The sequence below is a fragment of the Heterocephalus glaber genome, unplaced genomic scaffold (genome assembly GCF_053883595.1).
Source record: "Heterocephalus glaber isolate CG9 unplaced genomic scaffold, H.glaber_assembly_v1.0 deba00001733, whole genome shotgun sequence".
Lineage (NCBI taxonomy): Eukaryota > Metazoa > Chordata > Mammalia > Rodentia > Bathyergidae > Heterocephalus > Heterocephalus glaber.
In genome coordinates this window covers 2,764,406-2,778,583 of record NW_028258444.1, presented here as the reverse complement: position 1 = coordinate 2,778,583, position 14,178 = coordinate 2,764,406, and the positions used below count along the sequence as shown (strand labels likewise).

Sequence of the window (14,178 nt, the reverse complement as noted above, 5' to 3'; positions counted from 1 at the left end):
GCTATAATAAATGGATGCAATGTATACATAGAGTTAAGTTTAATAAAAATCATTTTAATCATCAGAGCTGCTAAAGATAGAGTGGACTGAATCAGAAATTAGCTGATGTATCCATGCAGAGACTGCAAATTCATTTGCTGGTACATTGCTGAAGATACACTCAAGTATGTGGTGGATGTCTGACCAAGGTGGCCTTATCAGCTCTGCTAAACATGACAGTCTATTAACCTATGACACCAGTTAGAGCAATTTTAAGATCATACTAAATTTCTTTATCTTTTCTAAGTGTTTGATTCTATGGAAAGAGTTAACTTCTGGATGATCTTAATCAACATCGGTATTTTGAGGACAATGTTCAGGTCTTGGCATCATGATTAGACAGTGTTGTGCCCACAGCTCCTTTACTGGCTCTGCTAATTTCCTGGGGCTGCAGTAACAAAGGATTGCAACCTGGTGGCTTAGGAAGCAGATATTTACAGTCTCCCGATTTTGGCTGCCAGAAGTCTGAAATCAAGGTGTTGCCACAGCCATGCTCCCTCTAGAGGTGCTACAGAGGCTCTGTCCCAGGGATCTCGCTAGCTCCTGGTATTTCCTTGACTTGTGACAGCCATGCTCCAAGCTCCAATTTTTTTATGGGTTCCTCCCTGTGTGCATGTCTCTGTGTCAAGATAAACCAATCATACTGGATTATCCGCCCCCCCCCCCCCACCGAATGCCTATTTCATTATGACCTCATCAAAACTATTTATATCTGTGATAGCCATTTTCCCAAACGAAGTCCTATCTTGAAGTTCTCGGGTTAGGGCTTCTACATGTGGATGCTAATGGCACACAATTTGATCAGAACACTCTCACAGCACCATGTTTTCCAGTGGATTTTGCCACAGCTATGATTAGGAACAGTAGAGGAGAGCTGATTCCTAGCAGCTCACCATTCCAGAGCTACCTTAAAGGGGCCAGCTGCTTGCTGGTCATGGCCTGACTACTGCAAGAGGGGCAGAAAAACAATTCCACTCCTGGCCAACCAGGTATTAGATGCGTCACTTAACTTCTCTGAATACAGGAGCACGCATATCTGCTATCATGTACTTACACAAGTGTGTTGTCATCAGTTGAACACAACAGGGTGCAAACATTAAAGCAAAGCACTCTATAAAAGTCTTAGAAAGAGGGCAGGAGGAGAGTACTTTTGACTTATTTAAGAACATTCACGAGATGTTCATAAAAAGTATGCCAGCCGGGCACTGTGGCACATGCCTATAATCCCAGCATTCTAGGAAGCTAAAGCAGGAGGATTGCAAGTTTGAGCCCCACCTGGGCAATTTAGCATCTTAGTGAAATTCTGACTGAAAAAAACAAAAACGAAAACAACAAAAACAAATAAAAGCTGGGGATGTAGTTCAGTGAGAAGGCCCTCGTTTCAGTTCTCAGGAAGGGGTGGAAGAGGGAGAGAAGAAGAAGAGGGAGAGGGAGAGGAAGAAGGAGAGGGAGAGGGAGAGAGAGAGAGAGACTGAGAGAGACAGAGAAGAAGGAGGAGGAAGAGAAGGAAGAGAAGGAGGAGAGAGGGAAGGGAAAAGGGAAAGGGAGAAGAAGTAGAAAGAGAAGGAAGAGAAAAGAGAAAGCAATTTAGCAGAACCCAGACTAAAGATGAGGCTCATGAAGTCCAGTCCACTCCATGAAAATTTAGTGTCTCTGTCTCTGTCTCTCTGTCTCTCTGTCTCTCTGTCTCTCTCTCTCTCTCTCTCTCTCTCTCTCTCTCTCTCTCACACACACACACACACACACACACACACACACACAGTGTAGGCATGAAAGTATTAATGACTTTCCCTACCTATATGAATGATACATTTTTACAAGAGTTAAGAAAAAAAAATCAAATTTGGGATGGCCAGCTTAGTACTCTGCTACTTTAGTATCAAAAAAATATTCGGGTGGCTATGGTGGCACTTCACATCTTGTTACTCCAGCACTCTGGGAGGCTGAGGCAGGAGTATTGCAAGTTTGAGTCCACCCCAGGCAATATAGCAACTAAGTGAGACCTTTTTTCAAAATAAGAAATTTTAAAAAGGGCTGAGGATATAGTACAATGGCCCTGGGTTTAAACTCCAGTACCACCAAAAAAAAATTTAATAGTAACCCTAAGTAGCTGTGGGAAATTTAACTATTCTTGTGATCATAGCTGATGCATCCAGAGTCTCTTGTACTTTTACATTGCTATATTTTTGAATGATGGTCACTTGGGCACAGCTCTGCCTGACAATATGCACCATGGGTGTGAACTCCCCTGCAAGGCCAGCCTAGGAACAGCCACCGCTACATTGCTGGCTGGACTACTTGCAGTCTGTGTCCTCGCTACAGTGTGTAGAAGACACCTGTGCCCCGGAGCTGCAGGAACAACTGTGAATGGTGGTGATGAGGAAAGCACAGGAAAGGAGATGATGGAGTGATGACATCAGCAAAGTACAAGAAATACTCCAAATGCCTTGTCCGGCTCATAGGATTAGTGCACGCATAGGTGAGCACCGGGGCAGGGCCAAGTCTGAAATCAGTTCATGGATTCACTGTTTTTTCTTTCACGCTTCGTGTTGTGTATGTGTGCACACATCCTTCGTTGCAGCAAAAAGGCAATGTATTGTTTTGAAAAAATAAAACAAAATTTCAGAGCAAAATAAGAGATTGCTGATCGTTCACACACTGTGTATCATTATCTTCAAAGTAGTTGTTACTCAGAGACAAAAGACTCTCACAAAGAAATAGATAATAGCACAAAATGTTCTTTCCAATGAATTAGAAAAACTAGTAGTATAAGTAAAACAAATTAGCATAGATCTTAAACCATTTTTGAAACAACAAATTAGGTAATTTGGAGAATTATTTGAATTTCTCCCTACTTCCTATTCATTAATCTTCTATTTCCACACTTTATTTGTATATATATACTTTGAGTTTCTCATAAAAGAGAAACCATGTGATATTTGAGCTTGTATGTCTGATTTATTTCACTTAGTATTGTGTTCTCAAGGTGCATCCATCTGCCTACAAATGTCTCAAATTTATCCTTCTTCATGGGAGAGTAGTGCTCCATTGTGTGTAAATACCACATTTTCCTTATCTATTCTTCTGTTGATGGATATATATACTGTTTCCGAGATCTAGCCATTATAAACTGGACTGCTGTTAGAGAAATGCAAGTTAAAACTACAGTAAGATGGGTGGGGAATTTAGCTCAGTGGTGCGGCTGCCTGCCTTGCAAGCACAAGGTCCCGAGTTCGATCCCCGGTACAAAAAACAAACAAACAAAAACTATAGTGAGGTACCATCTTACCCCAGAAAGGCTACCACCAAAAAATCTAATATAATAACAAATGCTAGCAAGGCTGTGGGGAAAAAGGAACTCTTCTATATTGTCAGTGGGAGTGTAAACAAGTACAACCATTATGGAAATCAGTATGGGGATTCCTCAAAAACTAAAAATGGAAATTCTACTTGACCTACCTATCCCCCTTCTAGGTATCTTCCCAAAAGTTAAAAATCATCATATTTCAAGGATACATGCATCCCCGTTTATAGCAGTTTCTAAGTTAGAGGGATGAGGAAGGTTCCTACCACCCCTTGTTTTCTACCGGCAGACCTGGATGTTCTGGGGCAGCAGTGACTTCTTCCCAGAGTCTTTGGTGGTGAACTCACTGCTCCCCTACTCATGACACCTGACTTTCATAAACTAGGAAAAGAGCTTCATCTTAAGGGAAGGAATCATTTCCTTTAGGCTCAGTTCTAGATGACTTGGGGCCCAAACTAGTCCAGTCTCATGATAAATACCCCGAGACTGAACTGACTCATCTCATTCATAGTGAGGGAAGACTTAAAGCTCAATGACACATTTATAAAGCCAGAGCATTTCTAAAGGTAATAACTGCAGAAAACACAGATGCCAGAGGACAACATTTTGTTATTAATTAAACTATAGAATCTCCAATGTTCCTTCTTAATTAGAAACATGTGATCTCTTCCGATGAAACCCCCTTGGGTCTTACCTTTTCTCTTGCATGGTGCTTCTACCTCCACTCAGTCTGAATCACCTTCTGCCCAAATTTCTGCCAGAGCCTCTGATCCTCACCACAGGCTGGTTTGTTCCCCTCCTGTGTGTCCTGTGTACTTCTCTGGACTAATCCACCTGAAGCAGCTTGCTTTCCCCACACTTGTTTCTTTCTTGCCACATCAAGATTTCATTATGCCAGTGGAACATGCTCCTATGATTTTTCTCATTTTCCTCCCAACACTAAGAAATAAAATCCTACTCATTAGTTCAACCCCATGTTTCAGATAAAGACTGCAACACAGGCTGGCTTCCTTTTCGGAACCTGTCCCGCAGCTACTGTAAGTAAGTAGCTTTCACTTTTAGTATTCAGTCTCTAACTGATTCCTAGTTTACAACTGTGTTGCCAGGGATAGAAGGGCCACAACTTGGGTTCTTCTATTTTGTTTCATTTTTCTTCTCTGTAGCATTCAGTTTAAGATCAGAGTTCTCATCTAACTTCCTAATACTACCTGAATAACAAAGGATAACATTTCTTCGCATAAAACCCAAAGAAACGTTTCAGTAAAATCAGACAGTAGAAATGTAAATGAGTAAGCAGGCTAACAGCTGTGCTACTTGCATAGCCTCACGCACCTCTCTGTCCAGACAGGCTGCCCCATAAGATCTCCAGGAAGCTTCCACAGGTAGGAGTCTCTTCTTTTGACAGACCAGGGAGTAGACCTGTCTGGCCACAGCTTTTGAGTGATGCTTGGTCAGAGTGGAAAGCAGGGATGGGAGCATCAGTGGGGTTATCTAGGCTGCCTGCGCATTTTAAACTTCAGTACAGAGGAAGAAGAGCAGGAAGTTTCAGTTCCTGTTAACATTTTTTTCCCCTCCAGAATTGCTGCAATTGTACTCAGCATTCTTGCCTGATTGGGAAATGCTAAGCTTCTAATCATCTATATGGCAGCACACTTCATTTAATGCTGAAACACAAGCTTACTTGAAATAGTATTTCATATGCATCTTCTTATATAAATAACCAGAGACAATTAAGGATCTGTGATTGCATTCCTGAATTCATACAGTAATGACAAATTTATTTTCTTTTAAGGTCTAGCAGAATTTTATTTACACAGAGTCTTAATGAAATGCTGGCTGCTAGCTGTACCATTTGTTTCAAGATATATGTCCCTCTTCAAAAAAAATCTATTTCCATCCATCCACACATCCATCCATCCATCCATCCATCCACCCATCCATCTGACCTGGTTTAGCTCACTACTACCCATAAGATAACCTATATTTTATGTAGGCCCATCCTTTAAAAAAGAGAGAAAAGGGCCGGGGATTTAGCTCAGTGGTTCTGCTGCTTGCCTTGCAAGCACAAGGTCCTGAGTTCAATCCCTGGTACCAAAATAAATAAATAAGAGAGAAAAATGCAGAAACACTAAGCCAAACCATAGTAGCAAGTGGATTGTGGCACTGTGAAAACATCAGCAATTCTGGAGGAGCTGGGGTTGGGTCTCACTCTACTAAACGGGATGAGAGGTCAGGGTGTGCTGAGTTAGGGTGGCTGTGTACTCTTCAGAGACTAAGTCTGAAGTTGCACTTCTGGTTATGCATCACATCCCCACAGTAACAGTGGGGATCCTGTACCCCAGAGAACAGGAAACCGGTAAGGTATTAGTGTGTGTCTACACTTATTCTCTGTCAAACTGATGTTTCTAGGCAGGCACAGAAGTGGGAAGTGAGGTGTCGTGTGATATGGAAGAAATCCCAATATTTCTCCAGCTGTAAAATCAGGTGTTGTGGCTGAATATACCCTATCATTCTGAGTAGAGGGAAAATAACCAAATACATTTCCAAAATACCTTGGGCTGCCCTATAAGGCTTTGTAAAAAATCAGATAAAAGCTGACTTTTCTGCCTTCTCTCTTTTTTTCCCATGATACTTTTTTTTTTTTTTTTTTTTTTTACCATAACCAAACAAGCTTTGTTTCTTTAAACTTCTTTTCCTTCTTCTAGGCTCTCCAATCCTCTTTTATGCCTGTGTGGTAGCATTTTTTGAAATCTTCCTCAGATAATCCTTGTGTCCAAGGAAAGTCAACAACCACTGGTCTATCCCAGGCCCAAGTGAAATCTTACTTCACCTGTTATGCCTGCCTTCCCAGGCCACTCTGAGATGTCAGCACATCTTACACCAAACCCACTATAGTTACAGCTTATGTCTGCCTTTTGGCAACACTCTCTTGGATTTGCTTATTTTGTATCATTATATCCTTTTATTCCTATTTAGCAGCTTCCTTCTTCTTTTCCTTCCTTAAATGTTAAGAGTGTCTTAATTTCCCTGTTAGAGATGAAAACCATTAGGGGTCAGTAGTATTTTTGATTGCCTGAAAGATATCAAAGGCTCTGAAGCAAAGCATATCTGTTTGTCCATGGCAGCTACAGATGGGGTCGGTGGGAAAGTCTCAGGCTTTACAGGAATGTGGGGTATGGCTCTTGGGAGTCTTACGCCTCATACCAGGTGAGTACAAGCCAATGTTTAGGAAATTTCAGCAGTTTCACAATTAAGCCTGGTGAGCCAAGAATATGTACCACGTAAACTCTGATGCCACTTCTGTAATACAGTGTCTTAACTGCTCCTGGTATCAAATCTGGTAGGAGCACTGCAACAATTTAAAAAAATTTTAAGTAAGCTATAGAAGTCACTGGGTTCCAAGACCCAAAATGTGATGAAAGACAGGCTGCTTGCTCCAACTCTACACAAGGGCAAGGACCTCAGATCCTTAGTTGCTGGTTAAAAGTCAGGCAAACAGATGAGGCAGAACCATTCCTGTGGGCTGAGGACACAATCTTGGAATGCCTTTCAAGGTGATGCTCAGAGCCTGGGTGTAAGTGACTGTGAAGCTGAACATAAGAAACTGCAACCTCATTAAGCTTCTCTGCTCCTAGGATATGGCTAGCAGTGAGATATGCAGTTTAGCCTCTAGCCAAAACAGAGAAAACTGATTTTGGGGAAAGCATAAGCTTTTCATAATGGACATCTGGTAGTCACAATCTTAAAAATAAAACAGCTGTTTTCAAAAAGACAAGTCAAAGCAAGAATAAGTTCTGGATCCCTTTAACATTTCAACATTTGATATCTGTAGCCTCCTGCTATGTGACACAGTGGTTACCTCCTAGAGTCTGAGACTTCTGCAACTTTGAGGCCTGCAGATACTGAGACCCTTTCAGGCCTTACTGAAGCTTCATATTCCTCCCCACAATAGGAGACTCTTCACGTTTGGTTGCTACTATTATTTCATTCCAATTTAGGATCATATGAAGCTTTCCCCCATGTTATGAATCTTCTGCAGTTTTCAGTAGCACCACATATTTACCAAAATAGCAAGAGCTTAAAATAGTGAATAGATTTTAGTATCTACATTTCATTCATTTTTCTCATTTAATAATTCAACAAATATATGAAGGGGGAATTTTGTGTCTTCTCTTCAGCAGAATAGGTAGGTAGAAAGCAAATTTTTAAATAATGTATCTGGAATATCAGAAATTACCAGACCTGTTCTTTGCAGACCATAGCAAATAATATTTTAATCTTACTTGACAGACCTCTCTCCACAATCCTTGAACATCTCTGTAATGTTTTAGGCCTAGCAGGGGATCAACAAGCAACATTTCCTGAACATAGTAAAATGTACAAATTTCTACTACCACAACCAATTGCAAGTACATGGTGATTTTCACAGAACAAAAGGAATAGATACTCCCAAAAAGGTAGGTTTTACTGAACACTTCAAGCAAGACTCTCAGATTTCTCCACGAAGCAATATAATAAATATTTGTAATTATTATAACATTGTTAAGAAATCATCAGAAATTTTCTGTCAAGAAAAAAAGGATCTTGTAAAAGCCCTGCTGCTCTCTCTGTGTCAAAAACATGCTGTTCAAAGCTAGTTCCTACGTTACCCTTTAGGTCTCAGCTTACATCCCACCTCCATAGAAAGTCTTGCTAAATAAACTAGGTACAGAAATTGAGTTCCCACTTTCTTCTCTGTCATATTCATGTTACATTCCCTTCATAAGCCTTATGGCACTTGGTCACTGTTCATTTGGTACACGGTTGCTGTCAGCCCTCTGAGGGCAAGGGCTAGGTCATTGCTGAAGGCTGGCCCTGGCTTGGCTCAGCGGGGTCACCAGGGAAGAGAGATGAGAGAGAGCTAACAACCTGCAGCCCCATGGAAAGCCAATTTATTTCTGGTTGACACCCAGACATGTTTCTTATCTACTGCAGTGTCTAGGTGGTAGAGACAAACTACTGTCTTGTTGGCCACGTTACTGATCACAGTATCATGCTCTACCTTCCCATTTTGGAACCTACTGAAAAACTGTGTTACCTCTCACAGATTTTGTCAGAATTTTCTGCAATTCATGTGGTGGTAGGGGTTAAGAAATGCCCCACAGGACTGCAGCCTTTATTCCTACACTGAAATGTAGAGTTTTTATGCAGGTAAAGTAGCACTGTGCAAAATGAAATGGCTTCAGCAACCTCAGAGTGGATGATCAAACTCAATACAACTGCAGTGACTGAGACATTCTTGGGCATAAGTATAAATGTCTAGACCCTTCTCGATATGTAAAATTCACAGTAGCCTTTCTCTTTTGAGTAATTCACCCATGTGAACCAGAGAACAAAGAAAATCTTTCCACTAAAAGTCATTCTTTGCAAAGGAGGAAAGATTGAGTGATACTGACTGCTTTCCTGCAAAAATGATACAGGCAAAAAGTTACACTGTCTTAGGAGAGTTACTTCATTTTCACTGTGTGTGTGTGTGTGTGTGTGTGTTTAAAAAAGAGACTTGTGGCTTGTTAGAGTGTCTCACAAACCAAAGCCACAGTTCGAGGCCAAAACGGGCAAAATGAATTTTGCATCTCATCTCTATAGAATACAAATTATCAAATATTTGTTCTTTCTCCAGAAATTATCTTCACAACAAACTGCAAAACTTCTTGTACTGGGATGGGGATTTAGCTCAGTGATGCTGCACTTGCCTCGTAAGCACAAGGTCCTCAGTTCAATCTCCGGTACTGCAAAACAAACAAACAAAAAAACAACAAAAAAACTTCTTTACTGCTTTGTCTCCATAAATTCTCAGTGTCTCATGTATAATTTGATCAAAATAGCATCTGTCTTCTGGAAAAATAGTATTGGTTGTTTCTTTTATGATCTCCAGATTTGCTATGAAGGTACATCTTCCCAGTGTAGTAGCCACCAGCCGCTGTGGTAGTTGTACACCTGAAATATGGCTAGTGTGAAGGGGGAATAGAATTTTTATTTTTACTTTAATTAATTTTAACTTTAAATATCTGAATGTTATCTAGTGGCTATCATACTGGACAGAGCAGTGTTAGTGAAATAATGGAATCAACAGTTGCCCAGGGATAGCAAAGTCAATATTCACAGTTAAATAGATGAGTAATGCCTTTATGCATTGTGGTTACCCAAGTCATCTTATTATTACAAGTCCTGCCCTAAATGTGTTTGAAAGTTCTTTCCCCCTCTCCTCCCCTTTCACTTCCCTTCCCCCTTCCCCTCTTCCTCTGACAGCATCTTGCTATGTGGCCCAGGCTGGCCTCTAACTCACAATCCTCCTCCCTCAGACTCCTGAGTGCTGGAATTATGAGTATGTACCACCATATCACCTCTAAAGTTCTTGTGTTTTGGTGAGTCTATTATATGACTTCTTGTATTTATGCCCCTAACTCCAATCTGCACACAGATGATAAAATAGAAGTTAGAGAGCTAGATGATTTCAGTATGATGGTCTGAAGCCAAGTTGATAAAACTTTCCTTATCCCAAAAGAGGATGTTGTCTGAGGGAGACCTCAACTCCCTTTTGTTCCTTGTTCAGATATAAATGAATGCTCATGTGCATATCAAGAGGGCAGCGGCAATCTGTGAAAACTGTGGTTGAAACAGACATGCTTTGTGAAGTCCTATCAGGAAGCCTATAGACTGTGTGTGCTGTTCAAGTGGAGATAATGTGGCTGTCAACAGTACAGGGAATGAAAAAAACTAAAATAGAGTATACCTAGATCCAAAACAGGAGCACAGAAAACCCTCCAGGAGAAGAGAAAGACAGGAGGATAAAGCTGGGGCAAGAGGGCAGAGGGATGAAGCAAGACAGGAGCTGGGGACAAAGCATTTTCAGGGGGAGACAATATCCAACTTTAGATTGTTGAATACTTTCAGACAATGTTTGAGCCACAGTTGGTGGTGTGGACCACGCTTCCTGTCTTGAAACTTTCTTTACTTCTATGATAGCACTCGGTTATTTTTTCTGATGTGCCTGGTTGGCTGCTTCTTAGTGTCCCTTTCAGCTAATTTTGTACTGTTGGTCTCTTGACATGATGAAGGAAAGCTGTGTGCTGCTCAGCTCCTCTGAGTACCATTTACATTGTAGGTGTCATAAATCAATCATAAATTCATCATAACATCCATTCAGCTGTGGCAGGTCAGGTGTTCTCTGATCACACAAGGGCACCATATGGAGCACCCCTGCCCCATTCCAAGTCCTGAGAAGGCTCCTTTAGTGCCATCCAGGACCTACTTTGTTTTCATTTTCAGTGTAGTTCTGATGACCTTATTCATACATAGGACTTCAACAACTATCACCCATATGTCATTTATGGTTCTGAAACAGTTCCATTGTCCATAGCCCAGATTTCTCTCCTGAGCCATAGTCTCGTATCTAATCACGTTCTCCATAGCCTGGCCTGATGTTCAGTAGCACCACTAACATAACATGTTAATGACCTGAGTGAGTTAATCCAATTCCGATTAACACCACTGCCATTCATCTGGTCACTGAGGCCAGAAAGGTGAGAATTGACTCTACCTTCCTCATTCCTCACATAGAATCAATATTAAGACTCTGCAATTTGCAGACTCTGCCCCTGTAACCTGTTTTGTGCATGTCCCCGCCATGTTCTTCCTGCAGGTGCATGGACCTCCCAATGCCTTTGAAAATAGCTGGCCATGCATTATATGAATCTAGTCCATTCTAATCCATACTGCTGCCAGCGGGCTCTTTCTAACATGTGTGCATTACCATGCTCCACTTCTGCTGACATTTCTCCAAATCTTACACCTAATTAATGTCATTCAGGATAAAGTCTGAGTTCCCAACATGGCACACAAAATGGTCTGTATGAGCAAGTCCCTGCACGCCTTTCTATTTCAACTCCTACCACTTCTCCCTACATTACCTCTGGCTTCCTTAACAGGCCCAGGTGAACCACACAGAGCAGGTCATGTGCCTTTACCTTCCGGGGCACCTACCAGAGGACACTGCATAGTTTCCAAACCTGTCTTTCCCTTTGCACTCTGCTAAGTGCCTTGAGAACAGGAGTATGATTTTTATCTTTGTATGTCACAATTTGCCTTTACTCAGAATAGATGTCTGACCAGTAGAAAGATGAATGCATAGGCCAAAGAGAAGAAAAAAGGAGAGAAAAAAACCTTCAAATGCCTCCGGGTAATCATGACAGGTGGGAATAGGAAAGAAAATACTAGCTGTGACACATGCGGTATCTCTAGATCTAACAATCGCTCTGCTGTTCTTCCTACCCTTGTAGGTAGAAGTGTAGATTGCATCAGTGTTTCACAGACATCTAACATTTTTATGCTTCAGGTTTTTTTTACATCTATAGAGTGGGGAAAAAACCCACCACAAAACATTAATACTGCTTAAAGCCTCTGTCCTCTATGACAAAACTACAGATATTAGTAGTAAATACTAAAGGAAAGGTGCTATGATATTTAAATGGAGAGAATGTGAATAGATTGGCTCCACACAGAATTATTTCAAAACAGTAAGCATAAAAGGAAACTCTCAAAGCATGTTCTTCTCTCTTTTCTTCTCTTTAGAAAGTTTGTTATTTTGAAAACCATGGCTGTTTATAGCTATAAATAAAGAGGAAGGAATGTCACCTCTATCTGAAGTACAGTGAACCCTCCTTACTGGGGGCATTCACTCCAAGAACCTCAGTGGATGCCTGAAACTATAGACAATATCGAGCCCTATGTAAACCATGATTTTTCCTGCATAAACATACCTGTGACAAAGCTTAACTTATAAATTATGCACAGTAAGAGATTAACAATAAGGAATAATAAAATAGGATGATTTGTACAATGTACTGTAATGAAAGGTGCATGAATACAGTCTCTGTCTTTCAACACCTTCTTGTACTGTAATCACCCTTCCTTCTTGTGACAGTCTGCCACGACACAGCGCTCGTGTGTTGGGGTACAGTGTGGTGAAAGACGGAGGTCACTGAACACGCGTGATGTGATGGTGTGACCACCCATCTGTTTCTCAACTACTGGCAGGAGGCTGGACAAAGAGAGAAAATGAGGGAAAAGGGAAGACTTGCATCCCAGCTGGGGCAGAGCACAACTTCACTCTGCTACTCACAATCACACATAATTTAAAACTTAACAGTTGATTTTTTTCTGGAACTTTCCATTTAAAATTTTCAGACTGCAATTGTCCATGGGTAACTGAAATCATGGAAAGTGAGATGGCAGGTGGAGGTGGGGAAGCTAGTGTATGAAGTGTGATCAAAATATAAGGTGAATGTTAAAATTTTAAAAAATATATTACAGTAAAAGACACAGTTCTATTAATATCCCTCAAATTTCCACACTTCAAATACTTATAGCACCATTCTTGACACTTTCTGAAGCAGTTCTGGAAGTCCTTCATGTCTCTAAGGAGGTATGATAAAAAAATACGGTGAATGCTGCTGCCGAGTTCCATCCAGCAGAAAGGCAGACTCATAAAAAGATTATGGTGGTGTGTTCTCAACCACCTTATCCACAGGACTTGGCACCCTGCAACTTCTGACTCTTCTCCAAAGTCAAAATGACCTTGAAGGTGAACGTTTTGAAGTGATTCAGGACATCAAAGCAATCATAGCAGTACAACTAAAGACATTCACAAAAGAGGATATCCAGAGCTGCTTCAGAAAGTGACAAGTATGATGGGATAAGTATGTTCAGGGGGTCACATTTTGAGGGGTTTTAATGGTAACTGGTCTTTGCTGTAATAATTTTTAAAACAAATTTAAGCACTCACCATATTTCTCAATCACCCTTGAACCTTTAATGTCACTATTAAACTATGCCAGTCATTTTCTGTGTGTACAAACTATGCAGATTAGCCTTTGGTTTTTAAAGTTTCCTTGTATTACTCTGACATTTCGCTTTTTCTTAAGTTCATATATCCAAGGTATGTTTGTTTTGTGGCCATGATCAACGCACCTTACAATTGGGGCACTTCATTTCTTAAATCATCATCAAGAGTTTTGGAAAAGTCAACACTCCGTATTATTAGTTTGGGATAAAATTAAACCATAAGTCTACAAACTGCATTTTTAAAATTTCAAACATAGATATTTAGAAATGTAATTAAATTTTTTAGAAGTTTAGTTTAAAAGTTTACTGAGTACATGTTTTGGTTCTTGTTTCTTCTATCAATTCAGGAAGTGCTTAATAAAAATCTTAGAAATTATTTAACTTTTCTAAGCCTCAGTTTATAATCAATGAAATGGATTTAATATTCATATGATAAATCCAGTGGAGGATTGTTGTGGCTGTGTCTTGCTGTCCCCCCAAAGGCTCATGTAATCACAGGTGGGGCTTTTTCTGAAATTGATTCATGGTGCAATGCTAGGCTTAAGGGGACTAGCACTGTGCGAGGGCTACCTGTCTTAAGTAGTCTGTACAAGAAAAAATGGGCAGAAAGACCCTGCTGAGGGTCCCTTCCCATTCTTTTGTTGCTTTGTTACATTCAGTCGGCCACGAACTGTTGCCCCTGCTACGCGCCACTCTGCCTTGAAGACAGCTGATTATGGACTGAAACCTCTACAAACTGTGAGCTAAAAAAATCCTTTCCCCTTTAACTTCGGGTTGAAGGACCCTTGTTAGCAAGACAGACTCCATATTGCTGCCTGACCCACCTGCCTGCCCTTTAGATGAACTCAGAAGGAGGAAGCTTAGAAACCTCCTCCCCTTAGAGAGTCTCTTAGAAGCAACAATTAATCAACTATTGTTTTACAAATGTTCTAACAGCAGGATGTTCTGCTTCT

The 14,178-nt window shown here is 40.7% G+C and overlaps 1 protein-coding gene across 9 annotated transcripts in view; it reads right to left on the bottom strand.

Moving 5' to 3' along the window:
- The window catches only part of Far2 (fatty acyl-CoA reductase 2), a 174,004-nt gene that overhangs the window by 99,989 nt on the left and 59,837 nt on the right, over positions 1-14,178 (bottom strand). For 3 of the 9 annotated variants that reach the window (XM_087200056.1, XM_087200052.1, XM_087200057.1), the window contains exon 1: positions 4,676-4,872. The exons of 4 other annotated variants lie outside the window; for them this stretch is intronic. The gene's annotated coding sequence lies outside the window, so the exon portion shown is untranslated. Of the gene's footprint in view, positions 1-4,037; positions 4,601-4,675; positions 4,873-14,178 lie in introns of those variants that run through there. 2 more of the 9 variants (XM_087200059.1, XM_087200054.1) reach the window with 2 other exon arrangements.